Consider the following 15,762-nt stretch of genomic DNA (forward strand, 5'->3'; position numbering starts at 1 on the left):
GTAGCTGGGATTACAGGTGCCCGGCACCATGCCCAGATAATTTTTGTATTTTTAGTAGAGACAGGTTTCACAATGTTGGGCAGGCTGGTCTTGAACTCCTGACCTCAGGTGATCCACCTGCCTCAGCCTCCCGAAGTGCTGGGATTACAGGCATGAGCCACTGCGCCAAGCCTAGGATATATTCAAAAAGTGTATGTGTTGGTGATTTGTCCTATCTGTTATATATAGCGGGGTCCCCAAACCCTGGGCCAAGGGCCAGTACCAGTCCATAGCCTGTTAGGAACTGTGTTGCACAACAGGAAGTAAGCAGTGCCCAAGCATTACCACCTGAGCCCCGCCTCCTCTCAGATCAGCGGTAGCATTCGATTCTCATAGGAGGGCTAACCCTATTGTGAACTAATATGTGAATAATCTAGGTTGCACTCCTTGTGAGAATCTAGTGCCTGGTGGTCCAAGGTAGAAGAATTTCATCCAGAAACCAACCCCTCTGCCATCTGTGAAAAAATTGTCTTCCACAAAACCGGTCCCTGCTGCCAAAATGATTGGAGATTGCTGATATGTAGGACGTAATTCGTAATGAACTGAAGTAACACACCACTACTATTTACATGACACAAGTCAGAATATTCTTTACTTCTCAGGATCAAGTAGGAGTTCAGGATGGGAGATAACTTCCATAGTTACCACAGGCTGAGAAATAGCAATTGGGCCAAAGGCTACATTTGTCCTAATGGTTACTATTTCTTGCTCCCAATGAAAGGATTATAGATGAGATCTTCTGAGTAAAACAGACAAGATGAAACATAAGACTACTCTCCAACAGGCTAGCCTTTGTGCATTCCTGTAGTTACTGCCAAATAAACATTTTTCTGGACTATTATTAGTCTTTACCATTTGATGCAAGTCTCCTTACACATAAAGCTGCAAGAGGGAATTTGGAACAAGTCTAATTGCCCACCAATTATCAATAGACAGGAATTCAAGGATTCTTGTCACAGTCTGGATAGGAATAGCTGATAACAAGGCTTCCAAAACCAGAGCACTTCCAAACCTGTAAACAGGGATCTTAGGAAGAGATAGTCCATTACAAGGTTCTTGTGTTTGTTATATTTGCTCAGTAATATTAGCCTATATAAATCTATTTTTGCTTCTTTTAGTAAGAGATGTAACACAAATTTCTTATTTACCTACAAAAGTTAATAACACCAGTTCCATATTACATATATTCAGGGTTTCTGACATGGACTTGCTCTTCTCCTCAACCTTGAATGTCTGTGTGGCTGTACGTGGCTGTGTGTGTGTGTGTGTGTGTGTGTGTGTGTGTGTGTGTGTGTTTGTGTGTAGTAAAAGTAAGGAGCAGGCACCCTTTAAAATTTGTGATATGCCTCTGAAAGAAATGCTCCAAAGTTGGCTAAATTGGACTGTCATTTTAATAATTACAATAGAGTGATGAATAGGACATTATAAGTGCTGTTACAGCATTTGTTATACAAAAGAGTGGTTGAATGGTTATTTCTAAAAATTAAAAATAGAAAACCAAAATGATTATTGCAAAACTAACTACTGTACCTGCTTTACAAATGGAAATTCTTAAAGCATGGGTATTTCCAATAAATATTTCAAAGAGAAATTTGGGCCTGAAATCTTTTTACTAAATATGCCTTCTCCTAACCATTAATAATATGCTTTTCTTGTAGTTAGTAATACAAAAGCTTAATATCCAGAATTTACAGTTGGAATTAGTAGATATTGCTAGCATAGCTATACAAGTAGATCATTATTGTCATTAAAAATAGGACATTCTAACAGCTTGAATTTTGTGTTAATAATAGAATTATACCTAAGAAAATAATTATAGTTGGAAATTTTTATCAGCTTTTAAAACCATGTGTATCTCATGACTATCACATCAATGAAAATGCAGTTCTTTTAATATGCCAAAGGTAGGCATAAAATGAATTAAAACCAGCAATTCATTTGAGAATAATAGGGATCACAATATACTGAATCACTGGTGTATTGGGGCTTTGCATATAGTACACTATATACATATTATAACATATAACTAATAGTTACATGTTATTACTACCATTTTAAATATAAAGTACAACCAAGAATTAGTAAGTGATTAAAATCCTGGTTCAGTTTTTCGGTACACTCTTAAGCACTATGCTATGATTTCATTCTTAGCTATATATTTAGAAGCTAAAGATCATGTCTTCCTGCAAGTATCTAATTTTTTTGTCCTTTCCTCATCATAAGACCTGCAAAAGTTTCAACCACATAATGATATCAGGCTCACAGTCCAGGATCTCATGATCTAGTTGAACTCTAGATGCAGTGTCTCTGGGTCTACAGACCTATGAACTCAAAAGTCAAATAATCTGTCATATAATGTGAAAAAGAGACAACATAACAACAATAACTTATTTCATTTAAAAAGGGGAGAATAGGAGGTATTTAGCGGTCTCTAGTTCATAGTAATTCTAAAATCCCACTTGGCATTATCTGGGGGTAGGAAATATTCCTTGACTTAAAATTTAGGAGTATGTCCATAGATCATTGTTCTCATCCTCTGCCTTCTGGGAGTTCATTTCTTTTTCATCATACACCTTGGACAATGATAAAGAGGGAATTGGTACATACATCTTTTTCTGGCAACCAGTTAACTACTTGTAGAAATCTGGAGACTAAGAAGTCTTTTTTTTTTAAATTAATTAATTTTTTTATTATTATTATATTTTAAATTCTAGGGTACATGTGCACAACGTGCAGGTTTGTTACATACGTATACCTGTGCCATGTTGGTGTGCTGCACCCATCAACTCGTCAGCACCCATCAACTCGTCATTTACATCAGGTATAACTCCCAATGCAATCCCTCCCCCCTCCCCCCTCCCCATGATAGGCCCCGGTGTATGATGTTCCTCTTCCCGAGTCCAAGTGATCTCATTGTTCAGTTCCCACCTATGAGTGAGAACATGCGGTGTTTGGTTTTCTGTTCTTGGGATAGTTTGCTGAGAATGATGGTTTCCAGCTGCATCCATGTCCCTACAAAGGACACAAACTCATCCTTTTTTATGGCTGCATAGTATTCCATGGTGTATATGTGCCACATTTTCTTAATCCAGTCTGTCACTGATGGACATTCGGATTGATTCCAAGTCTTAGCTATTGTGAATAGTGCTGCAATAAACATACGTGTGCATGTGTCTTTATAGCAGCATGATTTATAATCCTTTGGGTATATACCCAGTAATGGGATGGCTGGGTCATATGGTACTTCTAGTTCTAGATCCTTGAGGAATTGCCATACTGTTTTCCATAATGGTTGAACTAGTTTACAATCCCACCAACAGTGTAAAAGTGTTCCTATTTCTCCACATCCTCTCTATCTACTCATCTGACAAAGGGCTAATATCCAGAACCTACAAAGAACTCAAACAAATTTACAAGAAAAAAACAAACAACCCCATCAAAAAGTGGGCAAAGGATATGAACAGACATTTCTCAAAAGAAGACATTCATACAGCCAACAGACACATGAAAAAATGCTCATCATCACTGGCCATCAGAGAAATGCAAATCAAAACCACAATGAGATACCATCTCATACCAGTTAGAATGGCAATCATTAAAAAGTCAGAAGTCTTTAGTAGAACTCTCAATCTCTACTAGTCTAGATGGCAGTGCTTTTTGCTAACGGAACTTTATTTTACAAGGTTATGAGTTTTCTATGTATTTTGAGATCTACTCTATTTACCAAAATCAATGTTCATAATTCTTCCCAAATGCCTCTCTCTCTAGATTCAACTATATGTATTTTAGATATATCATATTTTGATAAAAATACTACTTTTATCATTCTAGCACCACTTATCCCCTGTTGAAGAGCAAGCTAGTTAGTTTTTAGAGACATGATCTACAAGGCATGTTAATTATTTTAGAAGTTTTAATGAAAGGTTTGATGACAGCACCCTTCCTTGAATATTTTTCCTGAGATGACTTTTAATGGCAATCCTCTGAATTAGACCTTTTCCTTGAGGCTCTATTTTAATGGCTACATCTTTAATTTGGTGAAAAACAGTTTCATTTAGCAACTCTGCAATTCTGAACTGTCTCTGCTACTCCTAAATATTGTTTGCAAATTGGCTATTTCTTTTCTGATTCCATCTTTTCCTTGTAGTACCTCTACATGTTTATGACATATATCATCTTTTTTCCAGTTGCAGGCAATAGTTGTATTAAATGTTTCATTACTACATATTGTAAGTTACAATTTTTCTAGCATCCTATAGTAGTTTTCTCTTTGTTCTTCTGGCCAATTATTGTAGTTTTCTTTCCACTTGAAACCTTGGTCAAAATCATATTTTAAGTTTTCCTTGAAGTACACCTAATTTCCTGGGAGCAACTTCTACAGTTGTTAGCTATGGCCACAGTAAAGTTGTATGCCATAACACCCCAAAACTCAATGACTTGAAATAATCATTTATTCTTATTCATGTGTCTGCAAGTCAGCCAGGGTAGGTCTTCTGATACCAGCAAGGTTTAACTACGTTTAACTCCCAGCTACATATATGGTTTAGTCTATTCTGCATGCCTCGATTCTTCTGATACTAGTGGGCTTCCTGGGTTCAGTGGTTCTCATGGTGGACAGAGCACAAAATGTCAAGTTCAAATGTATGAGCACATTTCCCTATTCTGCTTCAGTCATATTTTGCTAACACTTCATTATCAAAACAAATTACATGGCCAAGCTCAAAATCAAGAGGTGGAGAAGTACATCTAGTGTCAGGATTTGGAAAGTCACATGGTAAAGATGCAGATACAAGGAGAGACAAAGAATTGGGTCCTAAAATTTGATCTACCCTAGTGGGACTGCACTGTCTTTTATTTGACCGTAATATTCCTAGTAAAGTCAGGCTTGCATTTCTTTTTTCGTCAGATAGTCTACTGTGTTTATCTGTAATTACAATTATGGTAAAGTCTTGATTAACATATATTGGTTCTTCATAAGTCTGTTTAGGAAAATGTGTATAGAAAAATCTTACTATAGGCTTTTAAGCCCTTCCACTGCCTTCTAAAAAGTATTGTGAAAATTCTAGAATATTCAGGTCATGATGTCAAGCAAGCTACCTCGAGGGACATATGGCCTTCCTTGCATTATGTGAAAACCATCACCAAAAGCAGATGCCTCTCTACCATCAACAAAGCATGTGCCATTTCAAACACAACTTCGTGACATTGGTAAAGGCTTGATTTTACCTCTAATTGGGGATTATGTAGATTATTTGATCAGTCATGTGTGCCTTTGGTCATAGGAGTTTTTAGACTATGTGTGTGAGGTGATCATAACTCTCAAGCAGCAAATACTTGTGTAAAGAATAAAATCTATGCTACTAACTAGATTTTCACAACCAACTCTTCTGAGTGTGAAAAGAGAATAACATTTCTTAACTAATAGCATAATCTTCAATGTGTGTGTATATTTTCAGATGTTGTTCAGTTCTTCTGCTGGGTGGTAGATGAACATAAGAACTTTTGACTGAAAATTCTTGAATTTTGTGTAAAGTTCATTACAAAAGAGTTCTGGCCAGCATATTGGTTATATAAAATTCCTTTATAGGTTAGTGTTAAAGGCAAAAAGTACAATGGATATGCTAATGGCATTCTTATGTATCACAATATTCTTGATCAAAAAGAAATATGTTGAGTTTCTTAATGTTAAGGCCTAGAATTAGAGAGTATAATAGATTTTCCTCCCTTAATCTGGCGGAGAGCTGTCAAAGTTGTAAATCACCATTTATCCAACAATCATCTATTTAGCTTCTTGGTTGTCAGGAAGAAACCAAATACAGAGACCTCCCACTTTTCTCCCTACTACATCTGCTCTTGCAGTTGTAACTCATTGTGTGGGTGCAACTGTAGGAGTCATTGCTGAACAGCAGTAACCTCAGCCTCCACACAGGCTGGAGGCACATGGTCATTTACCAGTGGAGAAGGGAAAGTAGCAGTGAATGGCAATAGAGTAACACAGAGCGCCAGAATTCTGTGTTAGATCTTTGGACACATATCTGTGTAGGTTGCTAACGTAAGTGGAAGCTGTGAGTGGTAGAACTGGACAGGGTGTGAAGCAGGTAGTTATAATTAAGGATGTGTTTCACAGATGGCCAAGAGTGATACTAACTTAATTATCTTCCTTTCCAACTCTAAGAATTCATTTTACATTCGAAGTAGACATTTTGAAGAAGCATTAGATTTGCTAAAGGAGCATGCTGTACATTGGATTTGTGACCTGAAATATAACTATTTCAGGTATATATATTCAAATATACCTGATCTGAAATATACCTATTTCAGAAACACAGTGTTCACAAATTAGTTGGAGGAAAGGCATCCTCTAGTCATCGAGGAATTGAATTTTGGGGCTTATAGGCACATTTCAAATAAGAAGGGTCTTGAAATTATTCTCTTAATTTCCATATCTTTTGGGTAGAAAATCCCAGTAAAACTTCAGACAGTAATGTTTACAGGCAACAGTGCATTGATTCCTAGGAAGTCAGTAAGAGAATGAATTGAAGAACTGTGGAAGAGGGAAATCATTTCTATGTATCTCTCACAGTACTATTCTACCTCTTGGCCTTAGGTAGCAAGAAAAGACCTGAGACAACATGATCTATATTTTACTAGTGCATTGGTTCCTAAGATAGGCATCTTGAATTAAGCCCCTCTTCTATTCCACACTGCTCGTATGATCATGAATAAATCTCTTTAACTCACTAAATTTTGATTCTTCTCATGTTAAAATGCTTATCATAATTAGGACCTATTACATAGAGTTCTCGAGGAGATTAAATGTTTCTATAAACACAGTGACATTATTCCAGTACCTGGTAAAAACTAAACACAGAAAAAAATAGTACCATTCCTTCCCTTCTCCTTGTCTTTCTTCTTCATTGTTTTTGGTTTTTTCCTTTATCCACTCCATTCCTCTCCTTTTTCTGTCTTTCTGCTACCCTTCTTGCATCCTCAGAAGTTTGTTTGCTTTCATAGACATTAGATAAAATAATTATGTGATGACATAGAATTTTCAAAATTGCTTAATCATAGAGAAAAATACTATTTGCTACATGCCTTTGTCATAAAAATATATAAATATTTCTGTGCATTTTAGTAAAAAGCTCTTGAGGAAAAAAGTAATTATGTGATTAGCAAACTTAAACTCTAGAGGAAAAGTAATAAAGACAATACTCATCTGAAAGACGGACACACAAACCTAGGGATTTACATATAAGCCTGGACAAGTCTTAATATCTATAAAATGGTCTGGGTTTTATGTGGGCCTATAAATAGCATTGGAACTTCAGCAAACAATTGAAGTTATAGAGCATCATAGTGTAAATGGATTCGCACTGCTTGAAATTTCAGTTATATATCCTTCTATTTAGAACACAGATTCCAAAGAAATCACAACTCTAAATAACCCTTGGCCTTGATCTATTGCCCACTCTTATTCTAGTGACTCTATTATTTAAGCAAGTAGAGACATGGTTTTGAAAAAATGCTGGACCATGTTCCCAATCCCACAAGTGTAAATTATATCTAGTCTACTTTGTCTTTTCCCTAATTTTGGTGTACGAATGAAATAAGTATATATTTTATTGACATTCAATTTAATTAAGTGCAGATTTGATGGTACTATGAGAAAAAAAGACTATTGTGTCGTGCTTTCTACTTCATATGGAAATGAGACTGTAGATATGATACTGGAAAGGTTCTCTATAAGGAAAAGAGTTAATTGTATAGAACTTTAAATAACTCAGGGTTTTATTTTCCCAAACTACAAAATGTCAGAAGGTAGGCATATGCTGACATTTATATCAACTGATCGTGGCTATCAGAGTCCAAGACTAAGATCTTAGGTTTACCCTCAAAATGTGAAGAAAGTAAAGAGAGAGGCTATAGCTCTGGTCTTCATCTTACTATTTATTTATTTATTTTGTTTTACTTTATTTTATTAAAGTTCTAGGGTACATGTGCACAATGTTCAGGTTTGTTACATATGCATATATGTGCCATATTGGTGTTCTGCACCCATTAACTTGTCATTTACATTAGGTATGTCTTCTAGTGCTATCCCTCTCCCCTCCCCACACCTCACAACAGGCCCTGGTGTGAGATGTTCCCCTTCCTGTGTCCAAGTGTTTTCATTGTCCAATTCCCACCTATGAGTGAGAACATGTGGTGTTTGTTTTTTGTCCTTGCAATAGTTTGCTGAGAATGATGGTTTCCAGCTTCATCCATGTCCCTACAAAGGACATGAACTCATCATTTTTCATGACTGCATAGTATTCCATGGTGTATATGTGCCACATTTTCTTAATCCAGTCTGTCATTGATGGACATTTGAGTTGGTTCCAAGTCTTTGCTATTGTGAATAGTGTCACAATAAACATACGAGTGCATGTGTCTTGAAAGCAGCATGATTTATAATCCTTTGGGTATATACCCAGTAATGGGATGGCTGGGTCAAATGGTATTTCTATTTCTAGATCCTTGAGGAATCACCACTCTGCCTTCCACAACGGTTGAACTAGTTTACAGTACCACCAATAGTGTAAAAGTGGTCCTATTCCTCCACATCCTCTCCAGCACCTGCTGTTTCCTGACTTTTTAATGATCGCCATTCTAACTGGTGAGATGGTATCCCATTGCGGTTTTGATTTGCATTTCTCTGATGGCCAGTGATGAGGAGCATTTTTTCATGTGTCTATTGGCTGCATAAATGTCTTCTTTTGAGCAGTGTCTGTTCATATCCTTTCCCCAGTTTTTGATGGGGTTGTTTGTTTTTTTCTTGTAAATTTGTTTGAGTTCTTTGTAGATTCTGGATATAAGCCCTTTGTCAGATGAGTAGATTGCAAAAATAATTTCCCATTCTGTAGGTTTCCTGTTCACTCTGATGGTAGTTTCTTTTGCTGTGCAGAAACTCGTTAGTTTAATTAGATTCCATTTGTCAATTTTGGCTTTGGTTGCCATTGCTTTTGGTGTTTTAGACATGAAGTCCTTGCCCATGCCTATGCCCTGAATGGTATTGCCTAGGTTTTCTTCTAGGGTGTGTATGGTTTTAGGTCTAACATTTAAGTCTTTAATACATCTTGAATTAATTTTTGTATAAGGTGTAAGGAAGGGATCCAGTTTCAGCTTTCTACATGATTATCTCAAAAGATGCAGAAAAGGTCTTTGAAAATTCAACTGTCCTTCATGCTAAAAACTCTCAATAAATTAGGTATTGATGGGACGTATCTCAAAATAATAAGAGCTATTTATGACAAACCCACAGCCAATATCATACTGAATGGGCAAAAACTGGAAGCATTCCCTTTGAAAACTGGCACAAGACAGGGATGCCCTCTCTCACCACTCCTATTCAACATAGTGTTGGAAGTTCTGGCTAGGGCAATCAGGCAGTAGAAAGAAATAAAGGGTATTCAATTAGGAAAAAAGGAAGTCAAATTGTCCCTGTTTGCAGATGACATGATTGTATATTTCAAAAACCCCATCATCTCAGCCCAAAATCTCCTTAAGCTGATAAGCAACTTCAGCAAAGTCTCAGGATACAAAATCAACATGCGAAAATCACAAGCAATAACAGACAAACAGAGAGCCAAATCATGAGTGAACTCCTATTCACAATTGCTTCAAAGAGAATAAAATACCTAGGAATCCAACTTACAAGGGATATAAAGGACCTCTTCAAGGAGAACTACAAACCACTGCTCAGTGAAATCAAAGAGGACACAAACAAATGGAAAAACAGACCATGCTCATGGATAGGAAGAATCAATATCACGAAAATGGCCATACTGCCCAAGGTAATTTACAGATTCAATGCCATCCCCATCAAGCTACCAATGAGTTTCTTCACAGAATTGGAAAAAACTGCTTTAAAGTTCATATGGAACCAAAAAAGAGCCCGCATTGCCAAGACAATCCTAAGTCAAAAGAACAAAGCTGGAGGCATCATGCTACCTGACTTCAAACTATACTACAAGGCTACAGTAACCAAAACAGCATGGTACTGGTACCAAAAGAGAGATATAGACCAATTCAACAGAACAGAGCCTTCAGAAATAATACCACATATCTACAACCATCTGATCTTTGACAAACCTGACAAAAACAAGAAATGAGGAAAGGATTCCCTATTTAATAAATGGTGCTGGGAAAACTAGCTAGCCATACATAGAAAGCTCCTCTTACTATTTAAAGCAGGAAGAAAGGAAAGGTGAAAAAGAAAAAAAAAAAAAAAGAAGAAGAAGCAAACTTATACTAGCTGACTCTTCTTCCTTTTCACTGTGGAAATTTTCTAGGTTAGACAATCTGACAATCCCTTATTCTACATACTAAGAATATCTGCCTTAAATATTGTACTCAGAGATTATAATTAAACAGGGTTTTTGGAAGAATGGCCTTCACAGAGATTGAGCAGTTTTAGAAGCCTATCCCATGCTGGTGCCAGTATAGGGATATGGAATATATTCCAGTTGTTAAAATCACTGGTTCTTTGTTCTCACCAGAAAAGCTTGTATCAGATTAACAGTCCCAACTAGTATAAATCTAAAACATGGATTAAAAACAATAATCCATTTGTTTATTTGAGGGACCAACATCTGACAGGAAAGAGAAGCACATTGATGTTTGGCCACATTTCCTCCAGGATATCAGCAAATTTCTTGTGCTGTGAAGAGAATACCAGTGTCCTGACATCCAGGTGCTTGTGGGAATTTCACTGGGTTTTGGAGGCAAAAACTGGAACAGAAATGCCAAATCCTGAAGAAGAGAGAATCATAGATGTGAACCTGAAATTATTCAATTTCTCCTCCTCTAAGTATTTGCCAAACCCTAAGCTTCTAATGCAATAAACTTAATACTAAAAAAAAGAAATAAATTTAAAAAAGCAAAATGCAGGAAGCTGAAGGTCTAAGCAGAGATTTGACAGTTTCATGGAGGTCGGGTGACAAAAGTCAATCTATGACTCAAGAAGCAGAGAGATTTTGTTTAAAATCCTGGAATTTCAACTGAAATCTTGGAATAGCCATGCCCTAGTTGTAAATTATTCCTGGGAGGAAGAACAAACAAGAAACACACTAACCCTAAGGAAGCCTGAAGCCCACTCTCAACTGGATCAGAGTAATCTGCAAGTAACCTTTCCATCCTCCAGGAGAAAATCAAATCATTTTAAATGAATGAAGAACATAACATCATTCAGGGCCTCTACAATTTTAATATACAATGTGAAGAATTCTATAAAAAATACTAGGCATGATAATAAAAAATAGTTCCAAGAGGCTCCATGAACTTATATGAATCTGATATTAGCCCATGCATTACAACTTTATTTTAAATTATTTGGTTTTGTAGTTAAAGATTCACATGAGGTTCATGGAGTCCTTTCCTTATGTTTTATTGGTTTTATAAATGTCCTAACAAATATAGTATACTTTCATACATAGTAGTCATTTTTTTCATCATATCTATATGTATCACATAAACTTTCTAGATTTTTAAATTTGTTTTTCCCTGTTTTTCAATCTTCTCTTAAGAGCCTAAGAAAGACAGTCTTAAATTGTCAAAGCCACCCCTCCTTAATTCTCTGGCAGCAGTCTCTGGGTGTGGATAGAAAATCTATGTGCTTTGGAGAGGGTGAGTGTAGTGATTGTGAGACTTTGCATTGAACTCAGTGCTTCCCTGTCACTGCAGAAGACAAAACTTGGGTAAATTCAGCCAATGTTTACCCATGGAAGGAGCATTTAAATGGGCCCTATCAAGAGAGAAATAGCCCATCCCAGCAGTTGGAACTCGAGTTCCAGCGAGCCTCACAACCATGGGCTAAAGTGCTCTGTGACCCTATATATATTTGAAAGGCAGTCTAGGCCACAAGGACTGCAACTCCTATGCAAGTCTGAGTGCCGAGCTGTGCTCAGAACCAGTGAAATTGGGGGGCACGCAACTTATGGAGACACTAGCCAGGGTAAGAGAGTGACTGTCCCACCCCTCCCCAAGCCTCAGACAGCTCAGATCATAGCTCCAAAAGAGACACCTTCCTTCTGCTTGAGGAAAGGACGGGGGAAAGAAAAGAGGGCTTTGTCTTTCATCTTGGATACCAGCTCAGCCACAGTAGGATAGGGCACTGATCAAAGTCATGTGTCCTGTGTTCCAGGCCCTAGTTCCGGGATGACATTTCCAGACACACCTTAGACTAGAAGGGAATCTGCTGCCTTGAAAGAAAGGACCCAGTCTGGGCAGGATCCATCACTTGCTGAATAAAGAGCCCTTTGGCACTAAATAGCCAGCAATAATACCTAGGTAGTATGCCATGGTCCTTTGGTGAGATTCTGAGTCACGCTGACACCAAATGAGACCCAATACATTCCTAGCTTTGGTTGCTATGGTGAGAGACTCCCTTGGTTTGAGAAAAGCAGAGGTGAAAATAAAAGAGACTTTGTATTGTACCTTAGAAACCAGCTCAGCAACAGGTGGGTAGAGTACCAAGTGGACTCCTGGGTTCCTCAATTCTAGGCCTTGGTTCTTGGACAGCATTTCTGGACCAGGCCTGGGCCAAAGGGGAGTTCACTGCCTTGAAGGGTGAGTCCCAGGCCTGACAGCATTCACCACAAGCTGACTGAAGAGCCATTAGGCCTGAAGTGAATGTCAGTGGTAGCCTGGTACTCCCCAAGGGCCTTTGGTGGTGGTGGCCACAGGGTGAGATCCTCTGCCTGTGGAAAGGAGAGGAAACAGTGGGAAGGACTGAGTCTCATAGTTTGAGTGCAAACTCAATCACAGAACACTAGAACCCCAGGCAGACTTCTAAGAATTTGACTCCAGCCTATGGCTTCTATATGAAGTCTCTAAACCAGTCCAGAGTCTCAGAGAACTTGCTGTCTTGAAGAAAAGAACACAAGCCTGACTGGCTTCACCATAAGCTGACTGTAGAGCTTTAGGGCCTCAAGAGAACATAGGTGGTAGCCAGGTGGTAGTTACAGTGGGCCTTGGGAGAGACCCAATGCTGTGCTGGCTTCAGGTTTGAAGAAGAACAGTCCTAATGGCGGTGGCCACAAGGGTGTTTGCTGTCATGCCCTCCCAACTCCAGACAGCTCAGCAAAGACAAAGAGTCCACGTGTTTGGAAGATAGTAAGGAAAAAAAAAAAAACACACACACACACAAGTCTCTGCCTGGTAATCTGGATAATTTTTTAAGCTCTCATGTAAGACCACTAAAGTGGTAACTCTACAAGTCTGCAAGAAACAAACTGTTACTGGGATTCTGGTGCTCCCTAGTGTAGACATGGCTTAGATTATAACATTCAAGTCCTTTTGAATACCTGAGAAACCTTCCCAAGGATGTCCAACAAGCCCAGACTGTGAAGACTAAAATAAATACCTAACTCTTCAGTGCCCAGACACTGAAGAACATCTACAAATACCAACACTATCCAGGAAAACATGAACTTATCAAACATCAAGTCTATCCTACAAGATATGCTAAAGAGCATACTTTAGTCAGAAAGAAAAGGACGTTAATGAACAATAAGAAATCATCTGAAGGTACAAAACTCACTGGTAATAGTAAGTATACAGAAAAACACAGAATATTATGTACACAGAAAAACACAGACTATTATAACAGTGTAACTGTGTTGTGTAAACTACTCTTACTTTAAGTAGAAAGAGTAAATGATAAGCCAATCAAAAACAGTAACTACAACTTTTCAAGACACAGACAGTATAACAAAATAAAAATAAAAACAATAAAAAGTTTAAAAGTGGGGTGATGAGGTTAAGGGTTAGAGTTTTTATATAGTGTTATTTTTGATTGCTTGTTTGTATGTGCAATCAGTGTTAAGTTGTTATCAGTTTAAAATAATGGTTTATGAGAAAGTATTTGCAAGCCCTACGGTAACATCAAATCAAAAAACGTACAATGAATACACAAAGAATAAAAAGTAAGAAATAAAGCATATCACTAGAGAAAATCACCTTCACTAAAAGGGAGATAGAAAGGGAGGAAAGAAGACAACCACGTAACAACCAGAAAACCAATAACAAAATGGAAGGAGTAAGTCTCTACCAATCAATAACAACATTGAAGGTAAATAGACTAAACTCTCCAATCAAAAGACATAGTGTAGCTGAATGAATGGAAAAAAAAACAAAGGCCCAATCAACTGTTGCATCATTGTGCAACACTGCATTGTGAAGTGCAAGAAATACACTTCACCTATAAAGATACCTGCAGATTGAAAATAAAAAGAGAAAGAGATATTCAATGCCAATGGAAACCAATAAAGAGGGGGAGTAGCTATATTTATATCAAACAAAATAGATTTCAAGATAAAAACTACAAGAAGAGACAAAGAAGGACACTATATAATGATAAAGAGGTGAATTCATCAAGGGAATACTACAATTGTAAATATACACACACCAGATAATAGAGTCTCCAGGTATATAAAGCAAATATTACTAAAACTAAAGAAAGATGTAGACAACAATAGAGTAATAGCTGGAAATTTCAACATCCCACTTTCAGGATTTTTCAGATCTTCCAGACAGAAAATCAAATACAAACATCTGACTTAATCTGTGCTATGGAACAAATGAACCTAATAGCTATATACATATTTTTTTTATCCAATGATTGTAGAGTACACATTCTTCTCTTAAGCAAATGAACTATTCTCAAAAATAGACTGTGTACTAGGTTACAAGATGAGTCTTAAAACATTCAAAACAATTGAAATAATATCAAGAATCTTCTCTGACCACAATGGAATAAAACTAGAAATCAATAATAAAAGAAATTTTAGAAACTATAAAAACACATGAAAATTAAATATTATGCTCCTGAATGATCAGTGAGTCAATAAAGAAATTAAAAAGAAAGTTGAAAAGTTTCTTGAAATAAATGATAATGGAAACACAACATACTAAAACCTCTGGGATACAGTGAAAGCAGTACTAAGAGGGAAATTTATAGCTTTAAATGCTTAAATCAAAAAAGAAGAAAAACATAAATGAATAATATAATGATGCATCGAAAAGAACTAGAAAAACAAGAACAGACCAAGCCTAAAATGTGGAGAAGAAAATAGATAATAGAGATCAGAGCATAAATAAATAAAACTGAATTGAATAAAATAATACAAAAGATCATTAAAGCAAAACATTGATTTTGTGCTGAAAAGATCAAAAAATTGAAAAACTTTTAGCCAGACTAACAGGAAAAAGGGGAGAAGACCCAAATAAATAAAATCAGAGATGAAAAAGCAGATGTTATAACTGATATCACTGAAATCCAAAGGATCATCACATGCTACTGTGGGCAAATACATGCCAATAAATTGGAAGATCAAGAAGTAATGGATAAATTCCTAGAAACATACAACCTGCCAAGATTGAACCATGAACAAATCCAAAATCTGAACAGATTAACAAGTAATAAGACTAAAACTATAATAAAAAGTATCCAAGCAAGGAAAAGCCCTGGTCCTGATGGCTTCACTGTTGAATTCTACCAAACATCTAAGGAAGAATTCATACCAGTGCTACCCTAACTATTGCAAAAATGTAGAGTAAGAGAAAATACTTCTACAAGGCCAGTCTTAGCCTGACACCAAAGCCAGAAAAAGACACATTAAAACAACAAAACTACAGGCCAATATGTCTAAAGAATATTAATGCAAAAGTCCTCAATAAAATACT

The sequence above is a fragment of the Macaca nemestrina genome, chromosome 7 (assembly GCF_043159975.1).
Source record: "Macaca nemestrina isolate mMacNem1 chromosome 7, mMacNem.hap1, whole genome shotgun sequence".
NCBI classification, from domain to species: domain Eukaryota; kingdom Metazoa; phylum Chordata; class Mammalia; order Primates; family Cercopithecidae; genus Macaca; species Macaca nemestrina.